At 44.1% G+C, this 16,847-nt stretch overlaps 1 long non-coding RNA gene across 1 annotated transcript; it reads right to left on the reverse strand.

The window, feature by feature from the left end:
- Positions 1 to 9,363: 9,363 nt before the first annotated feature.
- On the reverse strand, positions 9,364 to 15,353 carry LOC135177904 (uncharacterized). The gene is made up of 4 exons (XR_010303235.1): positions 15,208 to 15,353; positions 14,203 to 14,277; positions 13,770 to 13,859; positions 9,364 to 10,937 (listed from the first exon to the last, which is right to left on the reverse strand). It is a non-coding gene; the product is annotated as an uncharacterized LOC135177904 (long non-coding RNA).
- Between the last annotated feature and the right edge of the window lie 1,494 nt (positions 15,354 to 16,847).

Below are 16,847 nucleotides of genomic sequence, written 5' to 3' on the forward strand. Positions count from 1 at the left end.
GACCAATGGTGGAAGTGACTAGCAGGCTCCTGTCACACAAGGGAGGTCTCTCTTCCTCAGATCTCCTTTTCTTCTGTATGCTGAGCAGCACTGAGGAAAAACTCCTGTCAACCCAGGACAACAGATTTACATGCTTAGGATTCTTATCTAACAGGTGCTGCTGAAACAGAATTTCTGCTACAAGCCAAAAGTCACTTTTTCAAGTCAGTGTTTTGTTAATTAAGCAACACCCAGCTGGAGAGCAGCCAGGAGGAAAGGGACCTGGGGGTACTGATAGATAGTAAGCTGAAGATGAGGCAGCAGTGTGCCCAGGTGGCCAAGAGAGCCAATGGCATCCTGGCCTGCATCAGGAACAGTGTGGCCAGTAGGACAAGGGAGGTTATTCTGCCCCTGTGCTCAGCACTGCTCAGGCCACACCTTGAGTACTGTGTCCAGTTCTGGGCCACTCAATTCAAGAGAGATGTTGAGGTGCTGGAACACGTCCAGATAAGGGCAACAAAGCTGGTGAGGGGCCTGGAGCACAAATCCTATGAGGAGAGGCTGAGGGAGCTGGGCCTGTTTAGCCTGGAGAAGAGGAGGCTCAGGGGTGACCTCATTGCTGGCTACAACTACCTGAAGAGAGGCTGTAGGCAGGTGGGGGGTGGCCTCTTCTGCCAGGTAACCAGCAACAGAACAAGGGGACACAGTCTCAAGTTGTGCCAGGGTAGATCTAGGCTGGATGTTAGGAGGAAGTTCACAGAGAGAGTGATTGGCATTGGAATGGGCTGCCCAGGGAGGTGGTGGAGGCACTGTCCCTGGGGGTCTTCAAGAAAAGCCTGGCTGAGGCACTTGCTGCCATGGTCTGGTTGACTGGATGGGGCTGGGTGCTAGGTTGGACTGGATTATCTTGGAGGTCTCTTCCAACCTGGTTGATTCTATGATTCTATGATCTCCTCTGACAAAGGGGCCTCACATTATTGGGATGATTTATCCACTTGCAACTTAAAGAAGCCTACAGCAATGGTGACTGAGTAAAGATAGGTATCTCTGAGAGGATCAGAAAAAGAGGGAGAGCAAGAGGAGGGGTGAGAGAGAATTGCACTTTCTTATATGAGGAAAGGGAGAATAATTATACCTGTCAGTTTTGTGGCAAGTGGAGTCGAGGCCCCCAGTATCCAGTTTGAACACACCCCACCCCCCCCCACCCTCATCTTCCCTCCTTTCTTCTTTCCTCCTACCTCTTGCTATGAGTAGATACCATAGCAACATGGAAAACCTACACCCTTATGGAGTCTTTTTAAGTACACATATACCAACAAAAAAGGACTCTTTAAAAGTACTGCTGGGGGCAGTACCAGCACAAAATAAAAAATCATTGTTAATGCTGAGCTCAACCAAGGGAGCATTAGAAGGCTTCTCCCACAAACACAAGGAAGGTGCCAGAGACTCATTAGCTTGGAAAGCCTACCCAAAGTCTCTCAAAAGCTACCAGTTTTTCACAGCTCTCTAGGGTTATCCATGGAGGGAGACTGTATGATCATACCTCAAAGATGAAATGTACGAGCACATTCCCATCCTGCACCCATTACAGGCATCATGATCCCTGAGATGGTAAAGGAAAGAGTCAGGTTGATTCAGGAGCATTTAAGATGGAGTGCTCATCAAGCCTATTTGTCTTCTTTAATTGCTAACAGCTCCCACCTGGCTCACCCTGGGACAACCTTATTGTTTAACCCTTGAAGTTTCACATCAGCCCTTCTGCACCATCAGCACAGCTGTGAGTCAATGGGTTGTGAGTGGGGAGCTCTACATTGCAGCTTTCCTCTGAGGAGAGCTGAAATGGGGCTACTGGGCCAGTGGCAGCCTATGGGTGGTAAACTCTAGCTGGGCTGGTCAGGGACATGAAAGCCTGTTGATGCCTCCAGGCCCCTGATGTGAGCTTCCCTTGGTTTACAGGTCCTACTCTTCACAGTATATTTGCCCTCTCAGTGAGGGGTGTGGAGATCCAACACTCCAAGTCTCTTTCCCAATCTTCTCCAAAGCCTCCAACTTAGCACCTGAGGCAAATCACATGTGCATGCAGACCCACACAAGAACACCAGCCAGGGTCTTTCTTAAGACACCTGAAGTCTCTGGTCAGGAATGAGTTGGTGGATGCAAGGACCTCCAACCTTCTTCCCCTTAGAGCTGCCATCTCAGGCCAAATTGCCCACCATAGACTAGTTTGGGTGGCCAGCAGATGTAGTCAGCACCCGCACTGAGTCACTATGCCACATGCCCAGAAACAGCTACCATTGTCCAAGAGCTCCACCAACACCCTGCAGCTGAGGAAGAAGCTTCTTCAGCCAGGAGACCCAGGGGCAGGCTGTGCACAGAGTCAGATGAAATTTCAGGCTAGAAAGTCAAGGTCCTGTGTCTGGGTTGAGGCAATACCAAGCACAGACACAGGCTGGGCAGTGACTGGCTGGAGAGCAGCTCTGAGGAGGGGGACTTGGGGGTGCTGATGGACAAGAAGCTCAACAACCAGATGCTGGCCTGCATCAGGAGATGTGTGACCAGCAGGTCGAGGGAGATGATTCTCCCCCTCTACTGCACTCTGCTGAGACACCACCTGGAGTGCTACCATCCAGTTCTGGAGCCTCCATTACAAAAAGGATGTGGAGATGCTGAAGCATGTCCAGAGAAGGGCCATGAGGATGCTCAGAGGGCTGGAGCACCTCTCCTGTGAGGACAGACTGAAAGAATTTGGGCTGTTCAGTCTGCAGAAGAGGAGGCTCCCAGGTGACCTTCTTGTGGCCTTCCAGTATCTGAAGGGGGCCTACAAAAAAGATGTGGGGGGGACTTTTTAGGCTCTCAGGGAGTGGCAGGACATGGGGGGAATGGAGCAAAGCTGGAGGTGGGGAGATTCAGACTGAACTTGAGGAGGAAGTTGTTCAGCATGAGAGTGATGAGAGGCTGGAGTGGGTTGCCCAGGGAGGTGGTTGAGGCCCCATGCCTGGAGGTGTTTAAGGCCAGGCTGGATGAGGCTGTGGGCAGCCTGCTCTAGGGTAGGGTGTCCCTGGGCATGGCAGGGGGGTTGGAACTAGATGATCCTTATGGTCTCTTCCAACCCTGATTGATTCTATGATTCTAAGTGCTGATGGACATCATCTGTCCCAATCCCACTCCACCCTGAGCAGAGATAGCCCACATCCTGATCCACACCTCCTGCAGGACTTCTAATCCTGCTGCCACTGCATCTCAGACAGACCTAGGCATTTCACAAGTGTGAAAAAAATAAGAAGGGAGGAAGGGAAGGAAGGGAAGGAAGGGAAGGAAGGGAAGGAAGGGAAGGAAGGGAAGGAAGGGAAGGAAGGGAAGGAAGGGAAGGAAGGAAGGAAGGAAGGAAGGAAGGAAGGAAGGAAGGAAGGAAGGAAGGAAGGAAGGAAGGAAGGAAGGAAGGAAGGAAGGAAGGAAGGAAAACAAACCCACCACTGTTCATAGCTGCGTCGTTTACCTATTTATTTTGGCTTTCACACCTTCCTGCCTAAATTTGCTGTGAAGGCAGCAGAGCTGGTATGCATCATTTTAGTGAATTGGGTGCCCAGGTTTTATTTTAGTCTGAAAGCAGAGTGATGATATACACATATGTGTAATGTAGCACAAAGGCATGTTTACTGAAGCATGCCACCACGATGCTCCACTTAAAAAAAACAACAAGCAACGAATCTGTTTCATTCCCAGTCATACATTAGAAACCATATCTGGCTGCTATTTAGATCATAACCAGAGCAGCAGCACTTTTGGGTAGATATAGATTAGCAGCACAGCCCTCCTGTGCATCTCCACGAGGTTTAAAAACTGTATGTTCAGATGTGTGTTGTGTGTGTGCATATATATATACACATCTGTGTGTGTGTGAACACTCTCAGTATAGGCTTCAAATCCTATTTTCTAGCATTTCCTTTAAACTGTTTTAGTTCACAGTGACTGAGAATGAGAAGCAAGCGCTGAAAGTGAAGCACTCAACAGACACTCCTGTAAATATGCTACTTTAAAAAGAAGGGGAGGAAAAAAAACCCACCCCCACACAAACAAACACAACCCTTCCCAGTCTCTACCAGTGAAATGGCTACAAATGGGCTGCCATTAACTTTTGTTACTTGAGTAGGTGCCTGTAAAGGGCCAGGTGGTGTTTATGCAGATGAATGAGCATGTTACAATGTGTTCTTCCTTTTGGATAAAACATTAGCGTATCAGATGTGACAAATCAGATGTTCATCTTCCGCACTTCTGCATTATTTTACATTGAGAATTAGATAATGTGCTGGCTTAGCTTTTTACTTCAGGTTTGGTTGGGGTTTGTTGGTTGGTTGGTTGTTTTTTTTTTTTTCCTCCCATTCCTCTTCTTGAGAATAATTTTGTATATAAAGTTCTCCAAAAGCTCTGCATAATCACAGTCTCGGTGTATGCCTAAGCAGCGAGGTATTATGTTAATTGTGTGTTTCCAGGTAGCAGGCTTTGCGTTAGATGAAAATCTACATTGTTTCACACCCTGCATAATTATTATGAAACAGATACAATGGACCTGCATGTTCAGATTGGTTTTAATTCTCTTTCCCTACCAGAGCAGCAGATAACTCTTGTCACCAGCAGCGGCAGCAGGAAGAAGATAAATATTAGAACGTCTTACTACCAGAGGTATGCAAATAATTGAATCCTCAGTTCAGTGGCTAAACTGGAAAATAACCTTGCATTTTGAGCTGACAAGTGAAAAGGTATTTGGGTTTCACAACAAGAAGAAAGGGATAACGTTTTGTGCTTATGAGTGATTTGATTGTGTTTAGTCATCTTTTATGTCAAAACATGACCTTTAGATTTTGAAAATCAGGACTTAAAACTTTAAAAATAATCCCAGAGCTGTTTTATTTTATTTTGTTGGCTTTTGCCCATCTGAAATTATTTGAAGGTTTTGGGTTCAGCCGTCGGGAAGTGGCATTCTTAATGAGCAGATTATGTGTCTGAGATATTTCACCTCTCTCCAATTCACGTGTTCAACATTAATTTTGAGTCTCTCTGACAACTGGACCACAACTGTCCTTCAATTTTTGTGCTATTTCTTTACACTGTCTAATCAGGGCAGTTTTCCACTTTGAGAAGGTTGAATATATTCAGTAAATGACACAGTCATGACTCATGTGCACTGTATATTTTGCCATTAGTTGTCCTCAAAGAATTGATCTCTTGCATGGTTACTCTGAACTGGTCTTAAACCCTGGATAGATGTAATTCCTCTCTTTACTAGAGATACAGGCCAGTCTAGGAAGAAAATTTATGGATCCACATTTCCTTGTGGTGGAAAAGAACTACACCAACATCCAGCACAGACTGCATCCAGGTCCAAATCAGCTGTGGGGCCATATCCATCTTGCGGGAATAATTTGGCCATTATTTTTATAGAGCAAACAAATTGATAATCATAGAATCAAACGGGTTGGAAAAGACCTCCAGCATCATCCAGTCCAGCCTAGCACCCAGCCCTAGCCAATCAACTAGACCATGGCACTCAAGGCCTAATCTAGTCTTTTCTTGAACACCCCCCAGGGACAGCAACTCCACCACCTCCCTGGGCAGCCCATTCCAATGCCAATCACTCTCTCTGGCAACAACTTCCTCCTAACATCCAGCCTAGACCTACCCCCTCACAACATGAGGCTGTGTCCCCTTGTTCTGTTGCTGGTTGCCTGGGAGAAGAGACCAACCCCTACCTGGCTACAATCTCCCTTCATGTAGTTGTAGACAGCATCACCCCTGAGCCTCCTCTTCTCCAGGCTAAACAACCCCAGCTCCCTCAGCCTCTGCCTGTCTGTATTAAAAACACACATTGTGAGTACAAGACCAAGTATCTAAGGGCTCAGCAGGCCCCACAGTTGCAGAAAAGCTTTGCTGCATGTAGGTTTCCTGAGTACTGCCTGCAGGATGTAAGCACTGATGGGATGTCACAGGGAGGGCTGTGTGACAAAGCCAGCCATGTGGGATCTGCCAGGGAAAGACAGACCAGTCTTCCCATGCACTGCAGGATGACTTCCCTTGGCAGAGAGCGGAGCCCTTTCAGGGGTTAAGAATGCCTCATCTTGCCCAGGGTCTGGCTTAACCTCAGTGCAATCAAATTACAGGATTGGGAAAACTCTGTCAGGGTGGGGTTCTTCTTTTTCACTATTAAATAGATGAATCTATAGCTTGCCATACTTCATTTTACTTGAGTGACACCAACAGAATTCACAGCTGCTCCAGTTAAATGCATAGCTCATTTCTGTCTACATCTCATAGACAACATGTTCAAATATATTCAAAATCAAGGCTGCAAAAGAATTTCTCATCATCAAAGCGAGCAGCTTTAGTTTCTGTAATTGTGTTGCTTTGTTCAAGGCTGAAAGAATAAAACAATGCTGCTGTGGGACAGCAGAAGTGATGTACCTGTGTGGTCTCACCATCATGTGTCCCACAGCAATCTCATCGTGAACACTGCATGAGGCCCCATAAGAACAGCTTAAACCTACCTTCTGGTTCAGAACGGCAGTACACCTGTGGAGAGCATTTGCTCCCATCACCCTGAAGTCCACAAGCTATTAGCTAGTCTGTGGTTTGGTAACCTCAGCCTCATGATCGGCTATGGGCCAGTATGTACCTCTTAACAGCTTCAAAGTGACCTTTGGAGTGACCTTTCCTAAAACTGCAGGCAAAAAGTCTACATGAACAGTTGCTGATAAGGCAGCCTAAAGGATGAGATAAATATTTCTACAAACTGAAGTTGTGGACTCCAGTCTAGGGGTGTGCTTCATGAAGACCTACAAATTTTCAACTGCAAACCTGTCAGTCCAAAGCTCCAAGTCTCTTTGACACACTGAATGTAGGAGGTACACACTGAGCTCTGGGATGGAGGTTCAAGAGCAGCAAGATGGTGCAAGCAGCAGGGGTGTCCTGGCTTTGCCTCTTACATCAGCAGAAAACAGCACAGGACAGCACTCAGAAAAGTGACCAATTGTGCTAGTTTGAAGCTAGCTAGAATGTTTAGGTGAGAAGAACTAGATTACAGCCTTAATTTTCTTTGAGGGGAGCCTTTACATTCAGATGACTCTGGAGAACGCTCTGTGCCTGCTGGACTTCCACACACACTGATGGGACAACATCCTTGGGTGGACATTAGCTCACTCTGTCTGGGCTGCACGTTTAATCGCTGCCTATCTCCTGGGATTAGTAACACAAATATTGGCAGGTCCTGTACTCCCTGATTGAGCCCTGTCTCCCACACATAGCTCAAATAGGAAAGAAAAAGCTCATTCAATCACTCTCACCTGGAGGAGACCATCCCTCCGTGTACCTCAGTGCTCCACAGCTAAGATCCACCTGAAGGAAGCAAGAGGCTCTGCTCTCTAAGGGGTTCTTCAGTTACCAGTGTTCTCCTTACTTCTATGGACATGTCCAGAACATACATCAGGATGAGTGTGTTCTCACCAAACACACAGCAAAGCACAGTCTCACCAACACAGATGTTATGTGCTGTTTAGGTAATTTTAGTGTGAAACATTAATAAGACTTCTACTTTTCACAGAGAATTGCCACATTGTGGGCAAGGAGCATTTTTTTGTTTTTCCTGTTTCATATGACCCTGGCAGTACTGGGTTGGTTTTTTTTTTTACTTACCTAGGAAAAGTGCTTCTGGAGAAAATATAGCTAATGAAACAGCCAGCAGTTTTACCTTCCATCATCCTGCTGGCTTTACTTTAAAAAGGAAAGAAAATAAATCAAACAACAAGAGTTCTCAGTCCTTTTCCACGACTTACTCAGATATGGTTTAACACTGCAGGTTTCAGCATGTGTAACTCTGATTTCTGCTAACTGGTCTCAGCCTAGTATTTTCACACCTTTTTTGTCCTAAATGCTTTACAACTGGTCACTCCACTAGAAGCTGTCACCATGACACCTTTATTTAGAATTTTAACAACAACCAAAAAAAAAGAAAGCACCAGAACTGAATCTCAAAATAATAATATTTTGTTGTTTTGCATTGCAATAAATTCCTGCAAATGCATCCTATTATCTTTTTATACAATTAAACCCCTGATGCCTAACTGTTAAGGTATTAGCCCAGCTGGGTACAGATGCAGTCCACTGCCAGTCTGAACAGATCTCGGCTGCCTTTTAATAATTACCTGAATAAAAGAAAAATAATGAAGTGCTGTAGATTGCTCATCCAAACTGGTAAAAAGCTGTTTGCAAAGGATAACTATGAGGGAAGTGAGACATTGTGCTTTGCTAATAAATAATTCTCAGAAATATCAGCTCCCGATTTACTACTTGTACACAATGGGCCAGTCGAAACTTGCAGGATGAGCCAATTTGCCACAGCTCTTGTTTTGAGTCTTTGTGAAGCTGCTGCACAAGCACAGTGGGGGCTGCTTGCATCTATCCCTGGAGTCAATCAGTGGGCCTTTGTTTCCCGCTGGTCAAAAATATCAGGTGGCTTTGAGAGTCTAATTATCAATGAAAAATTAAATTCGGTACATGAGCATAGCCAGGAGTTGCCCCCTGCCTTCTGCCCTCGTTCATGGGGTGCAAGTATCAGGATATTTGTTATAATTCAAAATGTATTCAAGCCAAATTGGGAACTTCAGGGGTGGGAAAGACAGAAACCTAAATGTGAAAACAGGAATCGAGAGGCTTATTGGCAAATCAGCAAATTTCTCCTTCCACTCCCTTAGCAAATGGAGTGTGCAGCCCTAATTGTGCAAAGTGTTTCCTTGGAAGTGCCTCCCATCAGGGATTTCTCATTAGGAATTTGTTAAGCCAAGCTTATACCTATGTGGTTCCACAGTTTCCTAGCCTTGGGGGAGTTTGTAAGTTAAATAAACTAGCAAATCAGGCTCTAGTTCTTACAGGAATGGAACAGGCAGAAGCAGAAATGTCAGTCAGGGCACAGAGATTGAGGTCCTCAGGAGAGGTGTGGTCTGAAAGGAGAAAATACCAGCCAGCCAGTCACCATTATCTCTTGCTCAGGGACACCCTTTCAACATTACAGCTCATAGAAACCAGGGGAAGTCAATTCAAGCAATCTCTGACTGAAACAGCATGAGTAGAACACAAATCCATGAAAAATAGTTCACAATGGCTAGGTAAAGGTAGAATCATAGAATCAACCAGGTTGAAAGAGCCCTCCAAGATCATCCAGTCCAACCTATCCCCCAGCCCTATCCAGTCAACTAGACCATGGCACTAAGTGCCTCATCGAATCTTTTCTTGAAGACCTCCAGGGACATGGAGACAAACCAGGCATCTCAAATGCTTGCCATGGAGCAGGTCTGGGCTCCTGTTTACAAGGTCTTTCAGCCCTGAGTTCTAAGATAATTCAGAAAAACCCCACAAGCCTGCACACAGCAGGCCATGTTTCTTTACTTGTTGATCATTTTCTGACAATCAACACTCGTGATTTCTCACGGGGGGTGAATCTGCTTCCCAACACGACAATAACTGCTAGGGCAGGGAGGGAGGCAGGACACAGAAGTGCAGCAGCTAATGGAAGGCAGTGACTCTGCTTCCTCACATCTCCATCCGTCTTTGCTTTTGAACACATGTATTAAATGCAGCCACCCCTCGGGTCATGGATGAGAAACCATCTGGGTGCTGTCCTCTCCTTCAGACTGAAGAGGAGGATCCCTCCCTAGCTGCTTCCACTGACATCATCTCACTGAATTTGAGTGCACACAATTCACAGTCAAGCAGTCCTTCTATGTGTGTGTCTATTCTGTGTCCCATATCCGTTTGATTAAAAGATGTTTGGTGTTGCTTAAGGAAAGTGATGTATCAGGAGAGAAGGATCCTGGGACAAAAAGCCTTACAGGAGAAAACAGCAGAAGAAACAGAGTCATGCTTCCAGTAACCATCAGCACAAGTGTGGCTGTATCAAAACCTTCTAACTACTGAGGCTCTCAAGCTGTATTTGCAGCAGCATGGCAAGGAACTCTGCCAGAACTTTCAGGTAGCTAAAAAACTTTGTCAAGAGTGGTTTTAAAGTGCATGGTAAAGGAGATAATCACTGTTCCTCAACTCAAGAGAAGGAGATGTATCTGCACCACTCACTGAATATGCAAATATGTTAAGTCCCAACTAGCTTTCCTCTGTGCCTAGGAACTGAACGCCCTTCTCTGTGACTTCCCTTTTTGGAAAGAAGATATCTTAGGTGTTTAGCTAAACCTCCTTCTGTTGACAAGCTTTTCTAGTTATATACCCATTTCCTCCATCCCTAACACAAGTGATGAAATATGTCAACTACTCAGAACTAGCAATCCTGAGAGCTTTTATAGAAGGAACTAAACAAAGCACATAGTTGGACTTCCAGGAACCAAGCAGAACAACCACCTCTAGACAAGACTTTTGTCTAGCATTCTGCATCTACAAATGCAAAATGCTCTGCATTTGTATTATTTTTGCTTGTCCATACAGTTTGGAAACTAATTTTTATTCTAGCATAAACCCCTTGTAGACTGCATAATAAACACAGTGCAGATCAGAGGGGTGAAAGGGTAGAAGTGCATAGACAGAGGGTGCTTTGTCATACCAGGTTTAATTACAGTTCCCAGTTATTTTTCTTCTCACTGGAAGCTCAATGGCAAATGTGAAAGGCCCTCTGAAGCACAAGAAAGCCCAGTCCTATAGATTTTACTCACACACCGCTGTCAAAAAGGCTGTTCCACAGTTAAAGGGTATCCACAGAAGTAAGGGATGGTGAGTGCATAGAAGCATTTACAACGCAGGCTCCAAAGTTGGCTCCTGCCTTGGCAGATCTGTCGACATCTTGTCCCTTTGTGCCTCCTCACCGTGCCAGCTCCTCTGCTCAGGAATCACACAGCCTTGGACTTCACCAGCCAAACTCAGCCAGATAAATGCAGATAAAGTTGTCCTTGTGGCAGGCAAAAAAACTACTAGAAAAAAAACATGTTTCAAACAAATGCATTTTAAGATTTCCATCCTTTCCACCATAACAACTGGAATACCTCAAAGATAGTTTTAAATGCCGTTTAAGGTTGCATCATGCATTTTATACCATAAATTATTAAATTGCTTAATGGACAATGCATTAGAAGGAAAACAGGCAAATTACAGAATAATTTAACTGTTGCAAAGAAACAGAGCAACTTGCAGGACGTAAAACACTCTATTTTGACACAGAATGCCTGAAGCTAAAGCAATTAAGGCTGCAAAATATTGCCGGCTGACATGATGTGTATGTAAATTTGTCATTCATTGGCAAGAGTTTGTAACAATCACAAGTAATGTGCACAATCAAACAACCATGTGGTATAAAATGCTTTCTGCAAAGAGGACTCAGGAAATGGTGGTTATGTGTCGTTTAGGCATATCATTATTATACATACAGTAGTTGTTTATGACAAAAGATACCTCTCCAATGCCACTGGTTCAAACAAAGGTGGCCCTTCGAAATACTGTTTACCATTATCTGTGTGCAGGATCACGAAGGAAGTATTTTTTTACTTTCCTTTTAAGAGATACAGTGAGCTTTTCACCAGAGATTCGGGTTCTAGTGAATCAGCCCCTCCAGGCTAATTTTTAAAAGCTCACAAACTCCCTACACTTTTGCCAGGAGAGTTAGCAAAGAAAGAAATGCCTGAAAGATGCCAATACTTATATGGTCGATTCAGTTGTTTTATCTAAAGCTGAGAACAATAAAAGACACAGTGAGATTTTTTGAGCCTCCATAAAAAAAAAGGAGGTTTAACTATGGGTCTTTCCAATCTATGCATTCATACAAGCTGCCCAACTCAAGAGCAAGGAAAAGGCCACAGTGCCACAGGTGAGCCTGACTATTTGGGAGATGATGTCCCTCCCCAAAGGTGGTGGCACACAGGAGCTGCTCTTCACTGAAGTCTTTGTAATGAGGCAAGCAATACCTTCTGTTCAGGTATTACACCTTGTGCTACAGCCTCTACAAAACAAAAGAATCTAAAAATGCAGTCCTGGGGAGCCCGAGCTCGATTTCAAGCCCTTTATTACATGAAAAGTGGGAGATGGGGAAAAAAATATTAAAAGAAACAAAAAGAAAAAGGAAAGAAAGAGAATGCTTAGATACCCCTCAGCCAGCTTTGCCATGTGTCAGAGGTGCTGCTGCTTTCCTATCCTCCCTACAGCTGGGGCCAACCTCACTACCAGTTCTGGGGAGGGCATGAGATCTCAGACTGCCTCAGACATGCTTGCACACTTCATCTCGTGATGGTGATACTGATCAGTACAGGTTACCAGTAACTTAAAATCATACTTAGCCAAAACCAAACATGAAGCCCAATGTAGAGAACCACATCATTCTATACAGGGATGATGAGTCCCTGGAAGTGGTGGGGGTCCCTTGCTTCAGTTGTTTGGCCCTGTGCAGACCACTCTTTTCAAGCCCTGCTTGATCTCTCAGCTAGAGCAGGGATCCTTGGTGATAGGAGGCTCCCAAGAGCAAACCCCTCTTCCTATGCATCTCTGCAAAGCTGCCCTAGATAACACTCTTTTTTCCAAACACTTAAGGTCTCCACCCTGTTTTTTCCCTCTGCCTCAAAAGCATCTCTTTATCAGCAGGTAGTTTTTAAAAAAGGGTTTCCTATAAATTCCCTGCCCCAGACTGATTTTTCTCAACAGATGATGAATGAGATCACTGACCTTGCAACAAAGATCCTTGGAAAAGAAGACACTTAAGCTAGGTCTTGTTGAAAATTCTAGGAGCTCCCAGGGGAACAGGCATCTTAGTTCTCAGTAATATCAGGGCTTCCAACAGCATTCCCCAGACTGTGCAAAGAAATTCCCTGAACTGGCACACAGCACCTCTAGACCTTGAGAGGCTTTTCTTTTCCCCCGTGATTATACTGATGAGGTGAATGAGGCTGTCTTCACTCTTTAGATACAGAGTAGGGGACAATTTTTCTTACAAAGAGAACAAGTTCACATCCTAAATTTCTGCTCTATGCCACATTTCAGGAAACCATCCAAAGCCTTCACCTGAATTAAACATGGGATTTCCCTGAGATAAGACTTTAATGCCACATGTATTATCTTTAGGCAATCCCCTGATGGGCTCTAGAAAAGGAGCAGGTACTCCAAAGTGCCATGTTTTGTGACTGGCAAGAGCAAGGCAAACACTCACTAAGTTCTTCTTTCTCCACATTCCATTGCAACTAACACATCCTGCTAAGGATGGTCGCAACGCAGCAGCATTGCAGAAGCTGTGTCAACTGAATTCCACCACGATGGCTGCAAGCATAAACCAAAGTCAGTAGCTCCTGAATTCCCACCAAAATACCAAGTTCAGCCAATAAAAAACCCCTACTGTGTATCACTCAGGACTAAGCTCTTCCTTCGGGGCTCTGGGCAGCTTTTGATAGAAAATGAGCACTTTCAATTGCCGTGCCAGCACCGAGGCAGCTCCTGGCAAGATCTTATCTGTATTTCACTTGATGCCTTCTCTTATTTTTTTTTCAAGTCCCTCTCTTGTAGGTTGATGCCAAAGGGTAAGGAGATGAGGGTGCAGGAAGAAGGCAAATTTTAAACCATCTCTTCATATACATAGAATAAGTTACTCATGCCTCTCTGAAGTATGGTATTAATCCCAACTGTGCCATAAAATATATATGACTCACTTGAGCCTTGTTCTCTGGTGAATTATGAACTATTATATCACTCGTGGGATAAGTATTATGTCTCTTAAGAGACTATCACCTTTCCTCTATTTTAGAACATAAAACTTCATTGAAACCTACCATGCCTGGTAGAAGCAACTTCTCATGATGCACAGTAAATCTTGTCCTTTTACAGCTTCCTTCATTTAGCTGGCATTCACATCAGGGTTTCTTTAGATGTAGCATAAGCATAAATTAGTATGTAAGAGAAGTTGTCGTTTAGTAGAATTTTTTCTTTAATAAATCTGGTGGTATTTATATTTCATCACAGAGCAGAAAGATTTTTTTTTTAACACATTTAAAGATTTATTCCTGTAGTAAGTATCCAATTAATAGGGTTTTAGCATGCAGACAGGATTTGTATTTATGCTGGAGAAAATGTGTTCTCATTATACTTTTATTCTCATGTTAGATTTATTGTAGGTTCCATTATAATTTATTTTAGTATCTCCATTTTCTAATTCTTTATATTTACATGTCTTTTCCAACAAAAATAATAATGCATAAATAATACCTGACAACACTTTGCAGATCTTCTCTATTTGTATGCTTTAATTCTTTAAGCATCTTGGAATGGAAATGCTGTGAACTACAAAGGAAATCTCTATGTGATCTCTATTACATGAAAAATTATCATTTTTATATCCTCTTCACTCTGCCAAGTTATTTCCAAATTCCAGTTTGCAATGCATGAAAGTAAGCAAGAAATGGTAGCAAAAACCAAGTAGGAATGTTTGCTACACACACTCACATTTTCAATGCATTGCTGTAATTAGCAGTGTCACAGCATGGCTTGCTGCAGTGCAGTAGAGAACTCTTTCCTATGTAGATGTATTTTTCCACTTTTTTTTTTGGTTTACTGGTGTAGGGTTTATAATAGCACAATTCTACCACTGCTGAGAGTTATGTCTGGTCTGTAACACTTTGCCTAGTCCTTTACCCAGCCTGAGCTTTGCTGTGAAGCAGAACAGGGGCTTGAAGCTATGGTGAGATCAGCTACTAGCCAGCCTTTCAACCACGAGATCATCTTGTGATGAGTAAGTGTTTCCAAGCAAGCTGCATCTCCTAACAGAAATGTTACTGCAGGATGTGATACAGGATCTTTCCCCAGTCTGTGCAGGCAGTGTAAAAACTTTCTTGTGCAGCCCACCACAGAGCTTTAGCCCCAGCACCAATCCCAGCAGACCAGACTCTGTCAGCAGTCAGGCAGAACACAATTAACAAGATGCCTGGAGAAGCCAGCTGAGTTACATCGCAGACATAAAGCTCTATGTAAGAGCCAAAACTGACTAAGTGCTGCTGCAGTAGATGTTGCTTTCATTTTTGCAGTGTACCCTCTGCTGGGAAAAAAAAAGTGACTTTGTGTTAGATACTGTATCTAGTTACTCTTGTTGGGCTGGCCCAGGGAAAAATGTCAACAGTGCACTGCAAGTGCTAATCATGGTGTCTATGTTTTGCAGTAGGGTTGAGATACAGCACCCAAGACTGGAGAGGTTAAGCATGTTTTAGAATACTGTACCGTAAGGAGCTTAATCTCCATGGAAGAAGCAAAACTTTGCTGCACACACTCAGTGCTCCATTCCCCAGACCACATGCCAGCATGCTGGTTAATACAGGCTGCCCACAGCCACCACAGAAGTTGAGGAGTCTTCCAAAGCACACTGCTGGTGGCCCAGCAAAAGACTGAGGTGAAGAGAGAAGGAAAGGGACAAAGGAGAAAGAAGGAAAAGAAGGGGGGGGAGGGAAGAGGGGAAGAGAGGGATAGAAATAAATAAAAACTTGTCATCCTGCTTACCTTGCATCTCTCTGTTGTATCTGAAAATATCACCAATTATTAATAAGTGAAGTAATATGGTTTGGAGCTGTTCAGTGCCTGGACAGGGGCCCTACTGCAGACACAATTTTGCTACTTTTTCCCACAGACCTCTCTATGCTTCTGGTGAAATACTAACCCAACCTTATTTCACAACTAAAGCCGATAAATTGTGTTGTTTTAATATAGGGACAGTGATGGTACTTGAACCCACAGGATCCAGCCAAATTGCTAGTGTCAAATTCCCCAAACAGCCTTCAAATTCCAAATTGCTCTGTCCTGCTTTAGAGTACCTGTTAGAGGGAGGTAGCTCATTTCTTTTGCAGTACTGGAGCAGCAGAGTGACATAGCATCCCATCTTTCTATGCACTCAAGCACTGAATCCTCACCTTTACCAGGCAGCTCTTGAAACTTGCAGGAATTCTTCTTGATCGTTCTTCACACAACAAAACAAAGTATTTAAAGCTACAACGCCTCTGATAGCTTACGTGACTATAAATTTCACTAGTTGCTGTTTCATGCCATTTGTGTCTTGGGGAACTCCTTGTGCCCCTCAATACACTTTTGCCACTCAGGTGGGCAGAGCTGCATTAGGTCATGCTTCAAACAAACCTGTGCATGTTACAGAGACCTTTTCATCTCCCAGAGGGGAAACGACGGTTCTAAAATAGGCTGTTACTCAGCAGGGACACGTTTCAAGCCCAAAACACTGTATTTGCTCTTATGTTAAGGAAAGAATATGAATTCTGAAAGACTAGTGTAAGGACATGAAGATGAAACCTCAGATGTGTTCTGTTTCACATGATCTTGCCATCATTATTACCCTGCATGCCAATGCAGAACAGGTAGGCAATTATTCCTGAGCCTGCTTCATATTACTTGTTCTTCCTGGCATCAGATTAAAATGTAACAGTGACAGATTCTAGTGAAAATATTGGGCAAAACCTCACAGATGAGCTCTCAGCAAAGAGTTGTGCTGGCTCTGGGGGGGGCACTGCAGGAGAGGTACTGTCTAAGACAGCTTTTTGAGCTATAGGCTGGGAAAGATGTACAAGAAGCTGCATTTCTATGGGGTGTGTTCAAACAGGGAAAAGAAACTGCTCTCCAAGAGAGAGGCAACTCGGTAAGTCCAGGATTTGTCAAACTGTTCTCATTTGTAGCACCCTGAGGTTAGTCACCTTGGGACTCTTCTCTTCTAGAATAGTATCCTGAGGGAGCAGCTCCAGATCCTTTTCTTCACTGCAAATTCATAAAAAGCAGTGTGGCTGCACAACTGAATCATGAATTCTGGTAATAGGTGTTTTACCCTGAGCACACATGAAACAAGTGGTATCAGCTAAGCTCCC

Source organism: Pogoniulus pusillus, chromosome 8 (genome assembly GCF_015220805.1).
Source record: "Pogoniulus pusillus isolate bPogPus1 chromosome 8, bPogPus1.pri, whole genome shotgun sequence".
NCBI classification, from domain to species: Eukaryota; Metazoa; Chordata; class Aves; order Piciformes; family Lybiidae; genus Pogoniulus; species Pogoniulus pusillus.